Below are 23,049 nucleotides of genomic sequence, written 5' to 3'. Positions count from 1 at the left end.
GACTTTCATCATTTGCGGGTCAATAAAATAATTACCTGAAGAACACAAGGAAGAGTATAATAGCGTAGAACCGTTCAGTTAAATTTCGGGTTTGTTCCTGATTTACAAAAACCCATTATTGTTACTGTTGCTGTTATTGCTATTATCATGGCAGAACAATGATAAAACTGGAATTTTAACAGCTGTTTGCTCCTAGATTTTCGTTGCATCTCTTCAAATATTTCAGATTTAACTCAAAGCACTACTGCTTATAAACAGGTTTTAAAACCAGCACTTATAGTGCTGCTATTATATTTAAAACTGCATTGTTACCGTATCCATGTGTCTATTAGAGGAGTGTCTATGTATCTATGTGTGTGTACATATATATATATATATATATATATATATAAATATATGTGTGTGTGGTGTGTGTGTGTGTGTGTGTGTGTTTGTATATGAATATATATATATATATGTGTGTGTGTGTATGTGTATGTGTGTGTTTGTGTGTGTGTTTGTTCATATATACATATATATGCATGAATATATGGAGAGAGGAACAGGTTCCATTACACATGAACATGTGCATATATGTGCATGTGTTACTGTGTGTCTGTGGAGAAATATAGAGACCAGAAACCGTAGCTAAAGCACAGAACGAATGATAGATACAAAATAATAATAGTTTATAATGTAGTCTTTGTTATCCGAATTTGCTATATATCGTGAGAGTTATCAATGCCCCATTTGGCTATAAACAGGAAGGAATTTCTTTAAAGCTTGCCCCTTTCAAATATTATTTGAAACTGAATTACACAGTAGCAAATCTATTTTTCCCTTGATCCGTCCTTCTAAATACAATTCGAGCATTTATATTATTCTTGACAATACGTTAAATGCTATCGGCATAAAACGTATACGACCACTGACAACAATAAACTATTGCAATATAGTTTAAGGCCTCTTTTATTCAAGCATACTGTTATCAGCATTTAATATGTAAGTCTTTACTTAATATATATGCATGTATTGGTGGATGTGTACGTATGCGTCTATACAGAATGTAGCACAAACTCACACACACACAAACATGCACACACACACAAACATGCACACACACACATCTATATATATGTATATATATATATATATAATATATATATATATATATATATATATATATATATATATATATTATATATATATATATAGATGTTTTGCTTGTTTCATTGCTTCTGCAATTATTACTGCAAGGCTATAATGTTACCAAACAGATATTTAAGGGAGTGTTAACATATATTGTTAAGATCTGCAAATGAAATCGGTGAAAAGAATGAAACATTGATTCCCTGGAATAACACCTAAAAAGCTATTAACAGATCACACATAGGAATAGTGGAAGCTTTTTGTATAATTTACAAAAATGTTTAAAACCTGCAGAACATCTTTAAAAGTAAATCAATAACGAACAGTGTTGTAATAACATCCAATTGTTCATTGCCAGTTGTACACTTCTTGGGGAAAATGTAGCCAATGTACTGATTCAGCTAGTCATAATAACATTACTTTATTTTTTTCCCATTCTGTACAAGCTCAGTGTAATGATGTCATTGTCATGGTGCCACAAATGTATGCTAATAAAGTTTTTGGTTTGAAAAATACATTAGCTTGATTATAATGTCAATAACATTTTCGATATCGTCTTTTCAAAAACCGAAATAAAGTCATGAGTAGAATTACCTTTCACAACTTTCCTTTCAATAATATTACTACTTGGCACTCCAGGTTTATCACGTGCAGGATGTATAAGGTTACCAACCGAGGCTCAGCATGAAATAAAGCCTTTGAGTGTTGTAGTTAAGTATTTTCTGTGGTCGTTCCATTTCAAAGTTGTCAGTACAAAGCTATTCTTTACATGTAAGTATTTCAGCGAACGCTTTTGTTTTGACCTAACAATAAAAATATCTGTACTGTGGCATTCCTTTGCCTAAATCGAATGACATTTTATTAATGTTGTTTCAGGAGGGGCAGCTCGATAGCAATATGAACTAATTTTATGTAGGGATTGGCATTTTCTGGCAAAACATTGTTACAGGCATTGGCGATTGGAGTTTTCACTTATCAATTTACGCCAATTTCAATTTTGAACAAAAACGATGCCATTGTGTTATTGAATTATACTTCTAGATTTATAATGCCTCTGATTGTTTCCTCCTTCTATTGTTTTGTCTCAAGAATAGATACCGCATCATCATTTTCTTTTTTATTCTTTTTGTGTGCACCCCATTGATGTTGAACCTTGGGGATAATGACATAAAATCTTGTATTACAAGGAATATTATCCCCAAAAGCACTACCTCTATTATTTGAACAAAATTACTCTTCAAAGATTGTTTTAAAATTCAGGTTTAAAAGAAATTTCCACCTTTCCGAATAGAGATTACATGAATCCATGTTTGTCATACGTGGCTGCGAAGAGCGCACTGGAAATGATTAGTGAAAATGTACCTATAATTTTCTGGAACACGCTTTCGTCAAATTTACATAATGCAGTCCACATATTTTTCGCAAAGATTTCTCTTCTATTAATTAGAGAAGGAATTCAGTATAGACATTAAATTGCGCTATACAACTTTAATTTTAAGACTATGTCACTTCATTTTAAAATATATATATGTATATGTATATATATGCATACCGGCGGAGTCGTGGCTATGTAATAAGAAAATCGTTTCCCAACCACATGGTCCGGGTTCAGTCCCACTGGCACCTGAGGGTAGTGTATTCTACTATAGCCTCGCAGCGGCCAAAGCCTTGTGGATTAGCTTGACAGAAGCTGAAAGAAACCCTCGTGTATGTATATATATATATATATATATATATATATATTATAAATATAATTATATTTTATATATATACATATATGTATACGTGTAGGTATATATATATAGATACACATATATGTATACGTATGTATATATACATATGTATATATATAAGATCAACAACAATTTAGATTCAAATGAATATGGTACTTAATTTAGATGCACCAGAATTTTGTATGGTGTTACCCATAAAAATTTGCGGGGTGATTATAATCAAAAGTAAGCAACAAGAATGACTCCAGTGACTTGGTACAGTTGTTTCGTACTACAACATTTTAGGGAAGTTAAATATACAGATAAAGATGTAGATATAAATGTTAGGAACATATGAGGTTGTGAAGTTCAGTTGCCATCTGACCAAAACTCTGGTTGTATCTCACCGGAGTCATTCTTGTTGCTTATGTTTGATTATGTATTATATATATATGTATGTATATATATATATATATATATATATATATATATATATATATATAATATATATATATATATATATATATATATATTATAAATATAATTATATTTTATATATATACATATATGTATACGTGTAGGTATATATATATAGATACACATATATGTATACGTATGTATATATACATATGTATATATATAAGATCAACAACATTTAGATTCAAATGAATATGGTACTTATTTAGATGCACCAGAATTTTGTATGGTGTTACCCATAAAAATTTGCGGGGTGATTATAATCAAAAGTAAGCAACAGAATGACTCCAGTGACTTGGTACAGTTGTTTCGTACTACAACATTTTAGGGAAGTTAAATATACAGATAAAGATGTAGATATAAATGTTAGGAACATATGAGGTTGTGAAGTTCAGTTGCCATCTGACCAAAACTCTGGTTGTATCTCACCGGAGTCATTCTTGTTGCTTATGTTTGATTATGTATTATATATATATGTATGTATATATATATATAATATATATATATATATATATTATATATATATATATATATATATATATATATATGTACATATATGTGTGTGTACGTATATATGTATATATATATATCTAGTGAAAGTAGTAATTTTTCATTTTATACTCAAACGCAGGATAATGCTAATAATATTGTATGAACAGGATAAATTATCCCTATTTTGCAGAAATCAGTTCTAAACTTGAAATGTGGTGTTTCCATGTTGCCCATTTGCTTCCTATCAACATTTCTGATTGTATCAATACGTACTCTTTTCTCGTACACATATCAGTCTTTGGTTGTAATTATGTTATGTAGAGTTTTGAGACAAGATTGTAGGAGCAATCACTCCTAAATGTCGTCCAGGTGTACGTGAAGTATTTACTCAGTGAGAGTATCTCATATACTGTTCCGACAATAAAAAATTACAATATATGGTAATCATATACACACAGTATTTTATCTACATTGTAAACTTTTTAGATAAACATTTCACTTTATCTGTTACATATTTCTACCATCTTCTTACCTGGATTAAGTTACACAGACCACAATTTAAGTGGAGTCAGAGACTACGTTATATTCATTGGGTAACTATCTTAATTAGTGATCATCCTGCAGAAGGAACTCTTATTTTCCTAGCGGTTCATTGTGTAGGTTATTCTGATTCTGAGAATACATTGCAGAGCGTTTGTTGATGATGTTTTTTTTTTATAGGAATATATTTTGCGTAAAAGAAAATTTTGGTATATAGTCGTTCGTTTCGGTTCCCTTCTGTGCACGTTATACCTAGCATATAGAATACTTCAGTTATTATTAATATAACTTTTAAGGTCGCGAGCTGGCAGAGTCGTTAGCACGCTGAACGAAATTCTTAGCGGTGCTTCACCCAGCTGAGTTCAAATTCCGCCGAGGTCGACTTCGTCCTTCATTCTTTCATAGTCGATAAACGAAGCACCAGTTCCGTATTGGAGTCGATCTAGTCGGGGGGCCCCCTTCCCCCAGAATTTCAGGTTTTGTACCTATAGTGGAAATGATTATTAATATAACTTTTACGTCCACAAGCCCGTTCATTTTAATGTTGCAGTTTTTTTTTATTATTTGAAGAATTGTTTATCTGACATGTATCCAAGTCTTGGTCAAAGTGGAAACGGTATCAATAAGAAGACAAAGTTTGTCACTGCTTTTTGGAAGCTATATCTGGTCAGCATCACTCGATCCTCAGTTATTCATCAATTTTAATTACATCTTTGTATTAGAGATCTATCTGGCATACAAACATTCTGTGTTTCAAGCATATTTATTTCTAAGAATACTTTTCTTTTACGTAAAGTTTATGCAAGGTATATTTTGTGTATTTTATATGCACAAATTAACGTACAAATGTTCACATATTGTTACGTATATATAGATAAAAACATGCATTAATACATTTTCCATACAAGCACATGCACTAACAAACACACACACAAAAACACACATACATATATACAATCATATATACATACATGCATACATACAGACACAACTTGCACAGACATACACACATTTTTGTTTGGTTAAAGGTTACACATTTTCTTCGGTTCAGGTAGATTATTTCTCAGAGATTTTCTAAACGAACTGAACTATTTAACCATTCATGTTCTAAAATGACTGAAGGGTATTTATTCATTGGTTTGTTTATACCGAAATTTATTTGGCAAAGTTACAAAGTTGCTGTATTGTTATATAGCGTGCACATATATTTCCCTCTAGGGTAGTTTTGAAAATCTATTTACGGATGAGAAAGAGATTATTTTTCCTGATTAATTATTTGTATTCATACAGAAAATATTCATACTATTTTAGAGAAAAAGTGGACGGATTTCGAATGGAAGGCTTTTTATTGAAGGAGATGTATTGGAAGAAGCTGGCATCGGAGAATTTGATTGAGAATGTCTTCTTAAATAAGGTTTGTCCGTTTGTCTAGGTGGGCATTTTGTAATTCTTTTTCTGATATCTGTCATGGAATGACAATCAAGGTGGAACATGCATACACACACACACTCACACACACACACACACACACACACACACACACACACACACACACACACACACACACACGCATATATATATATATATATATATATATATATTTCATACAAATGTAACAATTACTTGAATTCATATTAATTGGAGGTTTTCCTGCATATACCTAGATTTATTTGTTCATAGAGAAAACTCGGAACTACAGATTTCCAAATTACCTTGGTATCGAAATGATTTGATATTCATATTACTTTACTGTATTACGCTAAATACAAATCACTATACCTTTACAGCTTACCTGAGTGTAATTAGTCACCGGTACATGAAACGAGAGCCCCTCCTTTAAAAGACGAGCTAAGTTTTAATTGCGGTGCTGTATTTGAATTCTATTCTAGAACGGATTAGATATTTGTTTCGATACTAACATTGCTATCTTTAATTTTGTAATCATGATTGTAGATGAGAACGAAAACTCCCTGAATATACTATTTTTCTGAAAAATATATTGTTCTAAGTATAACTGTATAGAAAGCCTGCAACGAAATTCATTTGCCAATATCTAAATATAAATATATGCCAGATTTGATAAATATAAAACCAACGCATTCTCTCAAAGGAGTAGCAAAGTCTGGCTTCGATAAACTGCTAGAAAGATTAAAACTAACTCTTAATGAATGTAGAGACGCACGTATTTACTTATAAATACATTCCCATTCATCTATATGTGTGTGTGTATAATACTTGTAGTGAAACTTCAAAATGTTTATTAAACAAGCCTATGTTGTTTGCAATCAAAATGAAAATAAAAGGAAGACAAATCAGTCACATTTCTATTTGTAAATCATTAAAGTTTGTTTCTTATATTGATCGAATCTGTTTTGAGATGAATAGAAATCCTTTTGCCCTCAGAAAATAATATTTCATTCTGCTGGAGTTTTCAATAAAAGATCACAATAGACTCTTTATAAAAATAAATAATAAAATAGATTCTGTTATATTTATTATCTCATAATGTTATCATAAATCATATTACAAGTAAATTATTTTGACCATTGTTACAAATGCAATGATTTCGCTGCATTATATTTTAGACTCTATAATTAACTCGCTTTCTTTTATCTCTGTTTGCGAATAAATAATATGGATTTAAGAACAAGTTTGGGCAAATTTCAAAATGCTCTCTTTGATAAAAGTTATAAAAATTACTGACACAGTATAAACATTACTAACTCCATTACAATAATTATATTTTCTCTCCCAAAGCCTCGTCCGCGTTCTATCAGTTTTACTACGGCTTTCATCTGTCATCGAGTCAATAAAAATATCAAAAATACCAACACAATAGGTCACCTTCTATAATACTGATGCCAAAACAAAAAGTAAGGCTCTACGTGTACATTCGAAATTCTAGAAACAACAGTTAAATCTTATACTTTAGAAATATATACTTTAGACCTATTGTTTAACAACAAACTGTTCATTCATACGATCATGGTAGTAAAGAACGTTGCCAAAACCAGCAATTATATTGTAGTCTGATATTTTGCTGTTATTTCGTTTTGCTTATATTGCACACGATATCAAGTATATATAAATACATACACAAACACACATACACATATACATACACACACATACACACATGCACACACACACACAAACACACACATACATATATATGTTTGTGTGTGTGTGTGTGTGGCACTCCCGTCGCTTACGACAACAAGGGTTCTAGTTGTTTTGATCAGAGGAAGAGCCTACTCCTGACATTAACTCCCCAGAAACGTGTACCCGTCAACGTAGTTTTCAGGGTGATAAAACGTGACACTTCGTTTGACAAGTCTGTCCCATTTGAATTAAAAGTACTACTCAGTTTTGCCAGCTGAGTGGAGTAGAACAACATGAAATAAATTTCCTTGCTCAAGGATGCCATGCATCACTGAGAATTAAAGTCAGAACCATATCACCGCGAGGCGAATAACCCTACCATATATATAAAATACAATTCGGCCTTCTGTGAAATTTAATTATAATAACGAGACAGGTGATGAATCGCATGCCTACTGCCTACACCAAAGCAATCATATCGCAACATTTCTCAAGTATTTCGTGAGGTGAGCAGAAATTCGTGTATGTATGGGTTTCAAATACCACTGAGTATACAGTATCCCACGTATATAGTGTGTTAGTGTTTGGAAATTAGTTTTCTAGAGATATCGACCATTTTCCTTCTTCCTGTGCCTCTCTCTGTCTCCCTGATTAGCTTCTGCGGTTTCTTCTGGGGAAAAACAACTATGTTTAATTAACTTGTCATATTGAACCCATACAGAAATGTCTATTGGGGATGGGAGTCACCGGCTTGACTCTGTGAAAGACTGGATGGCAGCTTGGAAAGAGGACACACAACAATTTGGGCCAGGATCCCGATGCACTGCATTAGTAAACAAGTCTACTAACACAAATGGAGGAAAATATAACGTGTAGACAGAAGCTGTTGGGAGAATGCTGCCAAAACAGGATGAAATACATTGATAAAAACTTGAATGCAAATTTCAGAAATACGAGATTCAGAAGAGTGAAACCTGGAGATGGTACAATGATTGCAGTAAGGTATTTGGGAGGGGACGTAGGCTGACAATTGATTTAGTCTAATCAAAATGCAAAGGGCAACTAGAGCAACAAAAATGATTCTGGTGGTATTCACGGTTTTATCTGTCGGAATATTAGCACTCATGTTAGTCGGGCGAGCACCATATCGAAGAGTCCAGCAACAGTAACCAAAACATCATTGTCAGCATGCACAATGCAGAAGAAGAGTGTATAGGTCAGAAAGACAGGTGGGACTAGGGCTCCTTGAAAAAGAAATTATGACTCGCGATAGACTCAGTAGAGCATCACCATGGATAACATTCTGAAAAGTAGCGTTACCTAGAATATAAAAACCATTTTGTAACTGTTACCTCAGATTTGCCAAAATATCTCTAATAACGTAAAAATTAATAAATAGAACGGTTTATAAATTTAGAGGAAAGCGGCAGAAAGCAGTATTGAAGTAAGAGCTAAGAAGCTCAAGAAATGGCGCAAAGCGGACAATGAACGAAATGTGGTTTTACACGAATTCAGATCGTAGTTATAAAGATACATACAAACATTTCGCTTGGAAATCACTTCGAAAAAGCAATGGTAGGCGAAGGCAAAGACCTTTTCCAACACATGTATTCAGTTCACATCTAACAACCTAGGCAAATTAAGAAGTGGGAGATGGAGAGCAGTGTAGTAGCTATGCAAATGTACATAAGGAATGGAATCAGCAGAATAAACGTCGGTGTTAGGTTCAAGTAATTAATTTGCAATTATTATTAGCGTTAGCAATGTGAACTCTGATGCTACTTGCATTTACCTCATCAAACCCTCCTTCTTTTTCTCATTAGTTTACACTTTTCCCTCTTTTTTAATATCCTGAACAACAACTACATATTGTTGTTCTAAAGATCCTTTTCTCAAATTCTTCCAAAAGCGCTGAATAGACGCGAACAAAATAACGTTCCTACTTATGATAGTCTAACATTATTTTATAACTGCACCGACGTTATAAATGTATTCCCTTGTTCTAAAGGAAGTATTTTCTCGTTTATTGCGAATTGTTTCATTTTATCGATTGTTTGTATATTATATTGAAGAACATAGCAAACGTTAACTGATTTGTTATAAAGACTTGTTTATTATTACTCCTGGACACAATACAATAGGGATGCACAGAAAATAAAATTCTTGCAGTAAACTACCGATTCACAACGGAAAGAGTATCGTAAAAGAAATGTCTAGTGTAAAATTTTGAAACAAAAGCTGAATGCATTTCTCATAGACAAGAAAGAGTACAAGTCACTTTCATCTATCCTAAATGAAAATGGAAGAGATAAAAAAAATAGGAAGCTTTTAAATTGCATTGAAGTTTGCAGAACTGGAAAGCTTTACAAGACAAGCAAATCACGCCATGAATAAAATAGATTTTCATAGTCAATTTAAATTTTATGCACCATCTATAAACATATTTAACATCAAATAAATTACTTTGTCCCAGGTACAATTTGAAAGTATTCGTAACATACCTTATTGATTTCATACAATAAACTTTTCAATATTTATTACCTATAGTGTATTTAATAGCATTATATATATTTCCCTTCATAAAGTTGTTTATGTTTATGTTTTGTGATCGTCTGGTGTGTGGTGAATCTTATATCAGAAAGAGAAAAGTACTACAATATAAATTAATAAGGAAGCACATATGTAAAATATTTTATTCTTAATAAGTTAAAGCATCAAACGGGTTTTATGTTTTGAAAAAAAAAAAATATTCAAGAAAACTATATAAGAATTTGAACGTGAATAAGGATCATATATCCAGACACATACACCCATCGATATCTATGCAGAGAGGAGAAAAAGGTCCCGTGTTACAGTTGTCGAAACTCGCAAAATATTCTGCATAATCAGTTTGATACCCAATACCACACACAAGAAACAGATATAGATATGTACGTATATATATAAATAAATAAATAATAAATAAATAAATATATATATATATATATATATATATATATATATATATATATATATATATATATATAATATATATATATATATATATACCTTCATTATTACGGATAACCATATTTTATCTCAGTAGATGACCAGCATCTTGTTTTGGCTACACGCGGGTGGGAAGGGGCTGGTGACACAATCGTTTCATTCACAAATTGAATTCGGTGACACTAGTTGCGGATTCTAGCTCGCTCTGATACTGAGTTGAGTTGGTGCCTTCTAGTGTCTCAAAATTCAATATATAATCATTTATGATTATAGTATTCTACGCTGAAGAGAAAAGAAGTTTCGGTAAGATAGAATTATTTAATATTTAATATTTAATATTAATTCTTATGCTTTCCTAAAAACTTGATTTCGAAACGTACGTCCGTAGATAACTTAAAAATGTATGATAGATTGCCGTCAATTCATTCTCTCTTACCTGTTGTGTCTGCTTCCAATTGCTGTTTTTACTGAGATCTCCCTTTTTAGTAGAAGAAATAGCTATAAGTCTTTGACTGTTATTTCTAAATTCGGTATGTGGTAAGGCAATTCGTTGCTAAACCCTTTATTGCTTAGTATTACTTAAATTTTCCTCGAATGAGGCTTTTACATGCCGAAGACTACTTGGTGTAATTGATAATTATTCCAAATTAATTAATTTCACCCTTCATTATTACGGATAACCATATTTTATCTCAGTAGATGACCAGCATCTTGTTTTGGCTACATGCGGGTGGGAAGGGGCTGGTGACACAATCGTTTCATCACAATTGAATTCGGTGACACTAGTTGCGGATTCTAGCTCGCTCTGATACTGAGTTGAGTTGGTGCCTTCTAGTGTCTCAAAATTCAATATATAATCAATTATGATTATAGTATTCTACGCTGAAGAGAAAAGAAGTTTCGGTAAGATAGATTATTTAATATTTAATATTTAATTCTTATGCTTTCCTAAAAACTTGATTTCGAAACGTACGTCCGTAGATAACTTAAAAATGTATGATAGATTGCCGTCAATTCATTCTCTCTTACCTGTTTGTGTCTGCCTTCCAATTGCTGTTTTTACTGAGATCTCCCTTTTTAGTAGAAGAAATAGCTATAACTCTTTGACTGCTATTTCTAAATTCGGTATGTGGTAAGGCAATTCGTTGCTAAACCTTTATTGCTTAGTATATATATATATATATATATATATATATATATATATATATATATATATATATATATATATATATATATATATAGAGAGAGAGAGAGAGAGAGAGATACGTTAAGAAAATGGAGGAGAAATAACAATAAGAAGTGTGTCTTTTGCATTAGGAAGTTATTATTTAATTAGTTAAGAAAGGTGAGAGTGAGAGTGAGGAAAATATATATTTATATTTTTGCCTCGTTGCAAAATATATTTATAATTTTTCGTCGGTAATTCTCTACCATGCTTTAAATTTATTTCATTTGCGTATTGCAATAAATGTCACAATCCGTCAATTTTTCTCACCACTTCACAATTCCATTGTTGTATAACGTTTCCTTACCTTTGAATTATCCAACTGATTCATACATTTTGTGAAAATTTTGATCCTCAAGAGAATGCATATCACTTCACCAGCAAACACCTAATACCTAGCGCCTTTCCTAGTTAATTTATGCACACATTCTTGTATGTTGATTCGCGATTCATTTTCTTTACGTTAGAATATCAACAAAATCTCGTTTCGCGAAATAGGGAAATCCGTGAAATCTCAAATTTTCCTTACCTTTTAATTATGTATTTCTCAATAGGTATAAATATTTAACCCGTGTATTCATGAATTACATTCCTCTGAACAAGTCATAAGCACCCTTCTCTTCATAAACAAAACATACACACATACGTATGCAAACGCACACACACACATGTTTATGTAGTGACACTCACATATACAGTTATAAAACAATTATTTAAGTTTATGTTCTTGAAGTTTATTTCCATTCAGCATTCCTTAAGTAAGAGGAATATTTGTAAATTCAATGATGTTCCTTTTTGAACTACACTTAGTAGTGTAACACAGTAATGGATCGGGTGTTAGTTTCATTGACCTCGCAATGATAGAAGCCAATGTTGCTATAAGGGGTAATTGCACTGAGATGTACAAAGCCAGAAGAAATAACACAAGGGATTGTTCAAACAGGCTGAATAATCTATTTGCTCATGCAAATAGAAATTAATATTTCAGCAATTACTTAATTCATTGATTTAACAAGTAGTTTTCAACTGAAATCTTGATGTAATCTTTCAAAATAATATTAGCAAATTCCAAGGAAAGATTTAATCTGAGAATGGCGAAATTATTAGTCAATAGGAACGATTGAGAAAGAAACTCGTCTAACATTACGAATGGAGAAAATTAAGGATTTATTTTTAGTTATACCTAAAATTGCTGTCGGATGATTAGCCAGAGAGATATATTTTTAAAATATTGTTTCAGAATATATTTTAAATAAAAGTGATACTAAGTTACTGCGTCAATATTTTATCGTTAGCCCGTCTTCATCCACATAGGTTTATTGTATTCTGAAAAATTCCAAGCGAACAGTATTTGTTCAATGTTGACCTAGTAAATGAAAATAAAATTTTGATATAAAATATGACCAGATTTTGATGAAAAAGATTATGTATTCATATGAAGATTATACTTTCTTTGTCATCTCGATACAATTGAATTTAGAAATATTTTGCAGCAAGTTATAAAATTACTAGACATTAATATGATATTCCCAAAATAGTTCATTCTTAAATAATTGAACAAATAGTTATTTATGTTTACAATTCCTGACTCGAATATATATATATATATATTATATATATATATATATATATATATATATATACCTTCACAAATATGCAGACGCGCAGACATATGTCGAGACACATAAACACATGCATACATACATACACTTATGAATATAGAAAAATATATAAGCATGTATGTATACAATCATTGAAGACGTTTATGTGTTTACGTGATATATCCTTGATTCCGGTTGTGAATTATTTTGAAAGAGGAATGTATCGTTTCATTCAGAGAAGCAATTGTTGTCTAAATTTTACTTCAATGTATGCGAAATCTCATTAGCATTAGAAAAGGGTGACATCAAACAGAGGTGAAAGGCGGAACTACAAGCAATAACAAAAAATTGTATATGAGCAAGTATTGGCAATTTAATTTCTCTGAAAAATTGAAATATTTTTTCAATGCGATTGACTGAATTTTCAAAGATAAGGAATGATATTTGAATATGTCAGCATACGTCCTTCTTTCGGTTAATGAAAAATTCGCATACCTGTCTAGTGTTATAAAACAGAATAATTCAGTGGGAAATCATATTACTGACGTAAATATATTGATTTATTCATGTTATTCTTTAGTAAATTAGTTTAAACAAGTACCCCTGTATTAAATTTACACATTGTGTCACTACTAATAATTGAAGACGGTGCTTCAGCATGGCCGCAGTCATGACTATAACAAGTAAAGATTAAAAGAATAAAAGAACATACGTACACAAATATAGAGACACTCATACACATACAGAGCGGAGATAGATTTCTATATATATATATCAATATAGACGCGTATATTTTATGTATATACATACATGCGTGCATTCGTGTATGTATATATGCTTGTGTGTCTATATATATATATATATATATATATATATATATGTATATATATATATATATGTGTGTGTGTGTGTGTGTGTGTGTGTGGTGTGTGTGTGTGTATGGTGTGTGTTTGTGTGTGTGTTGTTATGTATCCATGTGTGTCTCCATTAATTGGTCCTGTTTCATTGGAGAATAAAAAACGTCAAGTGACACGCATGGATGTATACACGAAGATAAAAATACAAAACGCCTAAACACTGTGATTACAAGTACTTATCCCAGTAGTCAACAAACATTCTCTTATCTCCTATCTCTTAAAGAGTCTCTATGACATTAAAGCTTTTTTCTTCTACCCCCGTAGTGCAACCACAGTGTTGATCGACATATATACATGTGTGTCCATATAGACACTTATGCAAATCCCATCATCTTCTACTTTAAATCCTACAGCGCCATTAGAGTTGTCAGAACATTTATATAGATGCCTGTGGAATGTTCTAAACTCCGCGTGGGTAGAATTAAAATGCGCGGGGTAGAATTAAATAGGAGACAAGGGTAGACGCGCGCGCACTCACACACATACACACACACGTATATATAGATACATACACAAACACACTGATGTGTGTATGCACAGTAAACATATGTGTATATATATATGTGCGTGTGTGTGTGTTTGTGTGTGCGTCTACAAATATGTGACTCTTTTAATTCTACCCTAAGCGCATGCGTATATTTGCATATTTGTTCTTCTCTTTGGATATAAATTTCGATATTCAGTATATTGGCTTTAAATCACGCATCCTCCACAATTTTTTCGTTTTTTCTGTTACATAATCGTACGAATTCCCGTGTGTAGAATATACATGCGCAACAATTTTCTATTCGCTATTATAAATTTGAGCCACTTGTCATATAGAACGAATGACATTCTATTCGTTCTTTCCATAAGTTGGCATAACATTCATATATTTTCCCTTCGTACGATATGTAGTATGATTGCATGTACTTCTTGATTAAATTCAAAATTCATCCTAATGATAATTAATGGGAAAATGAGGGGAACTGGAAGAAGAGTTTCCAGAACGGTCGAAGTGCATAGCGGCATTTCGTCCATATTAATGTTCTGAGACCAAATTCTGTCGTGGTCCACTTTGCATGTATCATTTCGCGGTCGATAAAATAAGTACTCGGTGAAAACTGGTGTCCCTATAATCGACTACCCACCTCCCGAAACTGTTGGCTTTGTGCCGAAATTTCAAACCAATAATAAGCAAATAGAATCTCTTCAAATCAGTCTGAGGATTAAAGAATAAAAATAGCAAAAATTCAAAAGCCACAATTCGGTCTACCATTTCGAATTACCATTAAAATCGCGCATCATTGCTATGGTAACAATTTTCTGATTAAATTAATTTATTTATAAATGTGAGTAATTTTTATTTATTATGATATTGTGCAAAATACAGAGGAAGCAAGCTATTTATAAGGTTGAATCCCGAAGAACGACAGGAGACTTTAAGGAACTACTTGGTATACAAAAAATATTAAAAAAACTATGGCATGCATTCTTTAGTTTTAATATTTTTTGATATTTAATTTTTTTTATTTTTATTCAGTGTTTCACCTAATATAAATACATCCAAAGGGCAAGTTTAAATTCTTCTCTGCTGACGATCCCTTTTGGTTATTAATTATGGATTTTCGGTTCTTTATAATTCTAAAATTTTGAGTTAAATCTAGTGTTCATGCCTGCATTATTTCCAGTTGCTTAGGCAGATTTAATCGAAGGTTTTGATTTTGCATTCAATATCATTATTTCGGCTCGGTTACGCAATAAATTATTAAGGTAAAATAAATTAGTATTTCGTGATGATTCAAATTTTAGGATTAATTCTCAAAGCACCGAAACAGATAAAGGATTGTGATACTAGAAGCCATTGTGAAATCCTAAAAATTGCTAGTGTTCAATTCGCTGGAAACACTGGTATAATCTGCGACGATTATATCGCTACTCGACTTTAGCATTCTGCACAAAATTGGTAAATTTAAGTTAAAGTATCCAGCGTTAGAGAAGATTCGTTGTTAATACTCACATTTTAAAAGGTTTACTTATGCTGACAGTTAATTTAAATAATATCTTTTAGTTGTTATTGAAGATATCAAAACTCATGGCGTACATCATAGATCCATCAGATACCAGAGCAGCGCATTTAATATTTTCAAGTGTTTCAGAGATTTTATCTGTTAATTGTTCAGTCCGTCTTTGTATAAAATTTTGTAGAATATTAGACAAAAAATCAAGTGTAACTTCGAATTTAAATTTGTATATAGATAGCAACTATACTTTATGAGATTAACTACCGAAAAAGTTCGATTTTGAATTCATATATCAACACTCGCATCCTGGCAAGTAATGGAACATGGTCAGATTTGATACCGTTTGTTATTGTTTCTCCAGGGTTTCATCATTCTTCGAGGAGTGGTCACTCCTTGAACTCATGTCTACTGTTGTCTGTATCTGGCCAGTGGGGAGCATGTAGGCTCCAGAGAGCGATTGGGATCACTCGCCATCCTGTCTTTTAGTTGTCCTATTCGAACGACTCGATTATGTTGCCCTTATCGTTACCCTCTTTGCCCAACATGTTTTCTTTCAATCTCGCGAAAGGGCCAACACATCTATAGTCCGTCCCTTTGTTTAATTAAAATGCTGTCATTCCAGCAAGCCATTAAAGTCATCGCTGTTTAGGAATGCATGCGATACAATGCAAAATAAATAGAAATTGACATACAGCTGGATTTCGTAAGCAATTTGGAAAAATATATAGATATTAGATAATTAGTTACAAGTATTTTGTTAGGAATGGATAATTTTAAAAGGGAAACAATACGATTTCACGTTATAAGCACATTAGTGAATTACAGATGTCAAAGTCGATATGAAAGAGAATTCGGCGTTCCGAACTTTGCCACTGCAGCGTTAAACAATATCATATAATAAGCCAGCAGATCATGTATATATGTTCCGATTAGATGACTTTCAAAATACCAATGATTGATTATGGTTCATCATCCGGGACAAAGGTCTGGTATTCCATCATTAAATTAACTCGCTGTAGCAATATACTGCTACAATTATCACAAGAAAAAACTAACACACATCTGCACATACAAACACACAACTGAATTTATGTGTGTGTGTAAGTGAACTTTTACAAGTCCGTGCTCTCTCTCCCTCTCTCTCTCTCTCTCTATATATATATATATATATATTATATATATATATATGTGTGTGTGTGTGTGTGTGCGCGTATACATGTATATTATATATATATATATATATATATATATATATATATATATATATATATATATATGTATGTGTGTGTGTGTGTGCGTGTGTATGTTCATATATATACACATCAATATATATAAAACAGGAACTGTGTGTGTATGTGTGTATGTGTGTGCAAAATCGAAGGTTTATAACTTGAGTTCCACCTAACCGATTCGATTGAAATTTCAGATATGCATTTGGTATGTTCCGACGTATTAGTCATAACAACTGCTTCCAATAATGTTCAATTTTCGCAAAATCTTGATCGATAATTATCGATTATTTCAAAAAGTTGTCCGATTTTCATCGAACACCACATTCTTACCCAAGGATTTTCGTTTCGTTATTATTTTTTTTTTTCAAATTCCGTTTCGTTTGAGTATAGCACGGGAAAAACCGACTCAAAACATACCTTTCATGCAAGCCATAGTGCCGTAACCATTGATCGGATTAAAACCAAACACTGTAAACACATGCATTTTCACCCACTGAGTCTTATGCCATGGTTCATTTTATTAAATCGCGCTTTGAGCACAATTCGACAAACTCTCACATTCGAACAAAATGCCTTTGTTGAGGTAGCTCCTGATTTGTTTTTCTCAGAACACTGACCCATTCCTTCTCCTATGCATAAACAACTACTGTCCACCTTGGTGTGCACAGATATTGTAACCCCTCGTGACCTCAAAACAGCCACTGCCTATAACAATAAGCACCCGGCACTGAGGCTTTCCATTGCAATAAATGAAAGCGATTACTACGTGTAGCACGAGATAGTTAAAGCGATAACAGCCTCTGCACTGCACAAGCTACTGGTAAGTACTTACTACTTCCTTAATCCATTTCACTAGCAGTAGTAACCGGCGTTGCACGGATCTTAATTAGTTACCATGAAACAGCGGAAACATGAGGCCTTACGCATGAGACAAGACGGTTTGTGGCATGACATTGTTAAAGCAATAACCTTCAAAACCTCTTAAATCAAATCAATATCCAAGTTGCTTTTCAAAACGTAATATATTATTGCGCTGTTTACGGTTTCCGTGTACGTGTGCTTTCGGGTGAAGACGGGCGAAACTGCTGAACCACCAGACCGATTTGCTTGAAATTTCCAATATTGATTAGGTATGTTCCCAGGCATGTTTTAGTCATGAAAACTGTTTCGATCAATGTTCGGTTTTCGCAAAAGCTCGGTTGTAAAAAAAATTATGAACCATGTTGCCGAGACAACCATCCTCTCCGGATGCGGAAACGGTGAGGATGTATTCATTCCCGGGGTACAAAGGCAATTTCCCACAAATATTCTTCATATTTTGCTGGTAGATTACTGGGGTAAGACTTTTGCGAATATGAAATTATTATTATATGTATATGGTGTGTTATGACAATTTATGGAAAGACATCTCGTATATGCACAAAACGTATGTTAAAAAATGAAGAATAGTTCTTGAAATATAAAAATATAAGTTCGTGTCTGCTTAATTTTTTTTATATTTTGCATTTATATATTTTTCATTTTAAAATCTCTTGTCAATTTTTAACATACATATTTTTTACTACAATTTTTAACATACATTAAACACTGAAAATGCTCTGAGACCAACTTCCGTCACTTTCCAGGGAGAAAAACTAGAAATCGTTGATAGTTTCCGTCACCTAGGTGACCAAGTCAGCGGCAGGGGCGGGTGTGTTGAAAGTGTAACTGCTAGAGTAAGAATAGCTTGGGAAAAGTTCAGAGAGCTCTTACCTCTGCTGGTGACAAAAGGCCTCTCGCACAGAGTAAAAGGCAGACTGTATGATGCGTGTGTAAGAACAGCCATGTTACATGGCAGTGAAACATGGGCCGTGACTGCTGAGGACATGCGTAAGCTCGCAAGAAATGAAGCCAGTATGCTCCGATGGATGTGTAATGTCAGTACTCATACTCGGCAGAGTATAAGTACATTGAGAGAAAAGCTGGACCTAAGAAGCATCAGTTGTGGTGTGCAAGAGATACGTTTGCGCTGGTATGGGCATGTGGCGAGAATGGATGAAGATAGTTGAGTGAAAAAGTGCCAAACCCTAGCGGTTGAGGCAACCTGTGGAAGAGGCAGACCCAGGAAAACCTGGGACGAGGTGGTGAAGCACGACCTTCGAACTTTAGGTTTCACTGAGGAGATGACTAGAGACCGAGACCTCTGGAAGTGTGCTGTGCGCGAGAAGACCCGGCAGGACAAGTGAGACCATAACCCATGGCCTTGTACATGGGATGGAGCCAGCCTACGTATGCATACCTTCCCTTCTTGGGACACAAAACTCTACTTGTGAAGACCTGTTGAGGCAAGTGAGGATCAGAATCGAAATCGATCAATGGAAATTGCAGATGTGTTACCAGTGCCGGTGGCATGTAAGAGAACCATCCGTTCGTGACAGTTGCCAGCGCCGCCCCGACTGGCCTCGTACCGGTGGCACGTAAAAAGCACCATCCGTTCGTGTCCGTTCCCAGCGTCGCCTGGCCCCCGTGCCGGTGGCACATAAAAAGCACCGTCCGTCCGTGGCCGTTTGCCAGCTCTGTCTGGCACCTGTGCGGGTGGCATGTAAAAAGCACCCACTACACTCACGGAGGGGTTGGCGTTTGCAAGATCTCACTAGGCCTGATGAAGCCTTCCGGCTTCACAAACCCCAGTTGAACCGTCCAACCCATGCCAGCATGGAAAGCGGACATTAAATGATGATGATGATATTGGAGTTTCTATGGGATACCTTCCACAAACTCTCATAACACACCATACACTCACACGCACACAAACACACACAGATATATATATATATATACTTATATATACACATATATATATATATATATATATATATATATATATATATATGTATATATATATATATATACATTGATTGCATAGGATGAGTACAAATGATAATTCACACACAGACGTGAACATGGTCTAGCATTACCCGTTATCGCCCAAAAACATAACAATTTCACACCGTTGGCGATAATAATATTTTTTTTTTAGTTTGGTGGCGTCAACAGCAACATGCCGTTAGGGATAGATGGGCTAAAGTAAATGACAGTCACGAAAGCAAAACAGAAAAACAAGACGCGAAGATAGTTGGGAAAATATATAAATATACAGGGAAAGTAACGGCCTTGCGGCTATGAAACACTATTAAATCTAGACAGGTGTCGAAGTAACGCTAACGGAAAATGATGTTCTATTGCAATGATGAAGAAAGTAAAGATGTATACAGAAAGGGAGGAAGAAAGAAAATAAGGTAGAAAAAAGAAAGAATGAACAATAGAAATATAGGTGGGAAACAGACACGCATATTATGAAGAAATACGGAGACTAGATCGTGATCAAAAAGAATACACACTTCAGCCACCAGCATAAATTGATACGGAGGTTTTTCAATCTGCTGGAGAGCAAATATTTGGAGTCATCAAATCGTATGTTTGGAATCGTCGGTGAACATGTCATTATTTCTTCTTGAGTTGATTCTCTGGAAGATGTTTAAAATGTTCGAATTATCTTAATAGCTATTCCACTAAGTTTGAATTCGGTACCACAGAACACGTGACTTTTTGCAGTCTGGTAACGAATGAAAATGAAGCTATATTAGAAATGACGTGTGTATGCTTAATATGTTTATTTGGGTACGTATGTCAATGTCTGTCAGAATATATGTGTGTACGTGGAGTGGGGGTGAATGTGTGTGGAAATATTCGGATTCCCTAAATTTATAACTAATATTAAGAATACCTACAGCGGGAACTTGAAGTCGTACCTAATGGGTTTTATCTATCACGTATACTACACTGCGACCATTCTGAGGTGCAACAACGTGTTAGTCGATTTATCACTCTCAACTCCCCCACTACTTGTTATATAAATCTTCCACTTGCTGGAACTCTCGGTTTTGGATAAATATGTAAGCAAACACCGCCATTCAAGTGGATAGGCAGCAAAGAGAAAATGACAGATGCAGGGCAACGCAGATGGGGCATACATTCATTTGCAGGCGTTAGCAATATGCACGCACAATCATTTATATCTATCTATCTATCTATCTATCTATCTATCTATCTATCTATCTATCTATCTATCTATCTATCTAACTATCTATCTATCTATCTATATATATATATAATATATATATATATATATCTTTATATATATATATATATATTATATATATATATATATATATATATATATATATATATATATATATATATATATATATATATATATACAGTTACATGAATATGTATATACACACATATGCACACATGCACACATGCACACTCGAGTGTCTGCTGAAAGGCTGTTCAAGATAATCTTATGTGATGTGAGCAAATGATTTTTATTTTTCAACATCTTCCACAGTTGTTTGTCCTTCATCATTAGTGATGAAGATTTCCACTTCTTAAAAAAAAAATTAACAACAGTTACGACGTCGTTATCACTGCGATACAGGTTCTCATTCAAACAACAAGTTACATGATGGGCGGAAAATGATAGTCAGGTGGCGCCAGATCAGGAGCATAGTGTGGGTGCTCAATCTGGTCAAAGCAGGTTCACGCATCTCAAAAACTGAAACGATGCACTCTACAGATGAAATGAGGCTTCGTCAGTTTTTTCAAAGCATTTTGTATCCCAAATGACTGAGGCCATCACCTTCACTGCCGATAAAATTACATTGACCTTCTTCTGAGTAGGCGTGGAAGTGTTTTGCAACTACACATATTGTTTCTTAAGTCTTTGGCTGAAAGTGATACCGCCAACGCTCATCCTGTGAGATATCAGTATATTTGGAAAGAATGCAGGTTTCAATAAAATATATATGAAAATTATGAAGGGAAGATTTCCCATCGCTTACTAAATGTGCCGCGCAGTGGGACTGAAATCGAAATCCCAGGGCTACAAAACAAGATTCTAAACCGGACAACTCTATTATTTCGATTGTTTGCTTTTTTCTTAAATATTCCTTTAAAGTTCAGACAATCCCTCGATAAAGTCGCTTCGTATATTACACATTATTGTTTGATACCCTTTCTCCCCCTCTATAAAGATATTTATGCATGTATATATATATATATATATATATATATATATATATATATATATATATGTGTGTGTGTGTGTGTGTGTGTTTGATATTCACATATATGTATTTCTTTACTACCTACAAGGGGCTAAACACAGAGAGGACAAACACGGACAGACAAAGGGATTAAGTCGATTATATCGACCCCAGTGCGTTACTTGTACTTAATTTATCGACCCCGAGAGGATGAAAGGCAAAGTCGATCTCGGCGGAATTTGAACTCGGAACGTAACGACAGACGAAATACGGCTTTGCATTTCGCCCGGCGTGCTAACGTTTCTGCCAGCTCGCCGCCTTTTCATGTATATGTATGTATGTTTGCATGTATTTGTATATGTATGATTTTACTTTCGCTGTTTGAGTTACTTATCTTGATATAGATTAACGATATTTACAGTTACATCATTGCCACACTGCAGTATTTTTATTTGATTTACACATTTATCGCATTGCTAGGAATGCAAACTCGAGGATATTTTGCTGATGGTTTATACATAAATATCCTCTAGTGTATGAAA

Source organism: Octopus sinensis, linkage group LG12, assembly GCF_006345805.1.
Source record: "Octopus sinensis linkage group LG12, ASM634580v1, whole genome shotgun sequence".
In the NCBI taxonomy this organism is placed as follows: Eukaryota; Metazoa; Mollusca; class Cephalopoda; order Octopoda; family Octopodidae; genus Octopus; species Octopus sinensis.
The sequence above is the reverse complement of the archived record's forward strand: the minus strand, read 5'-3'. Positions refer to the sequence as shown.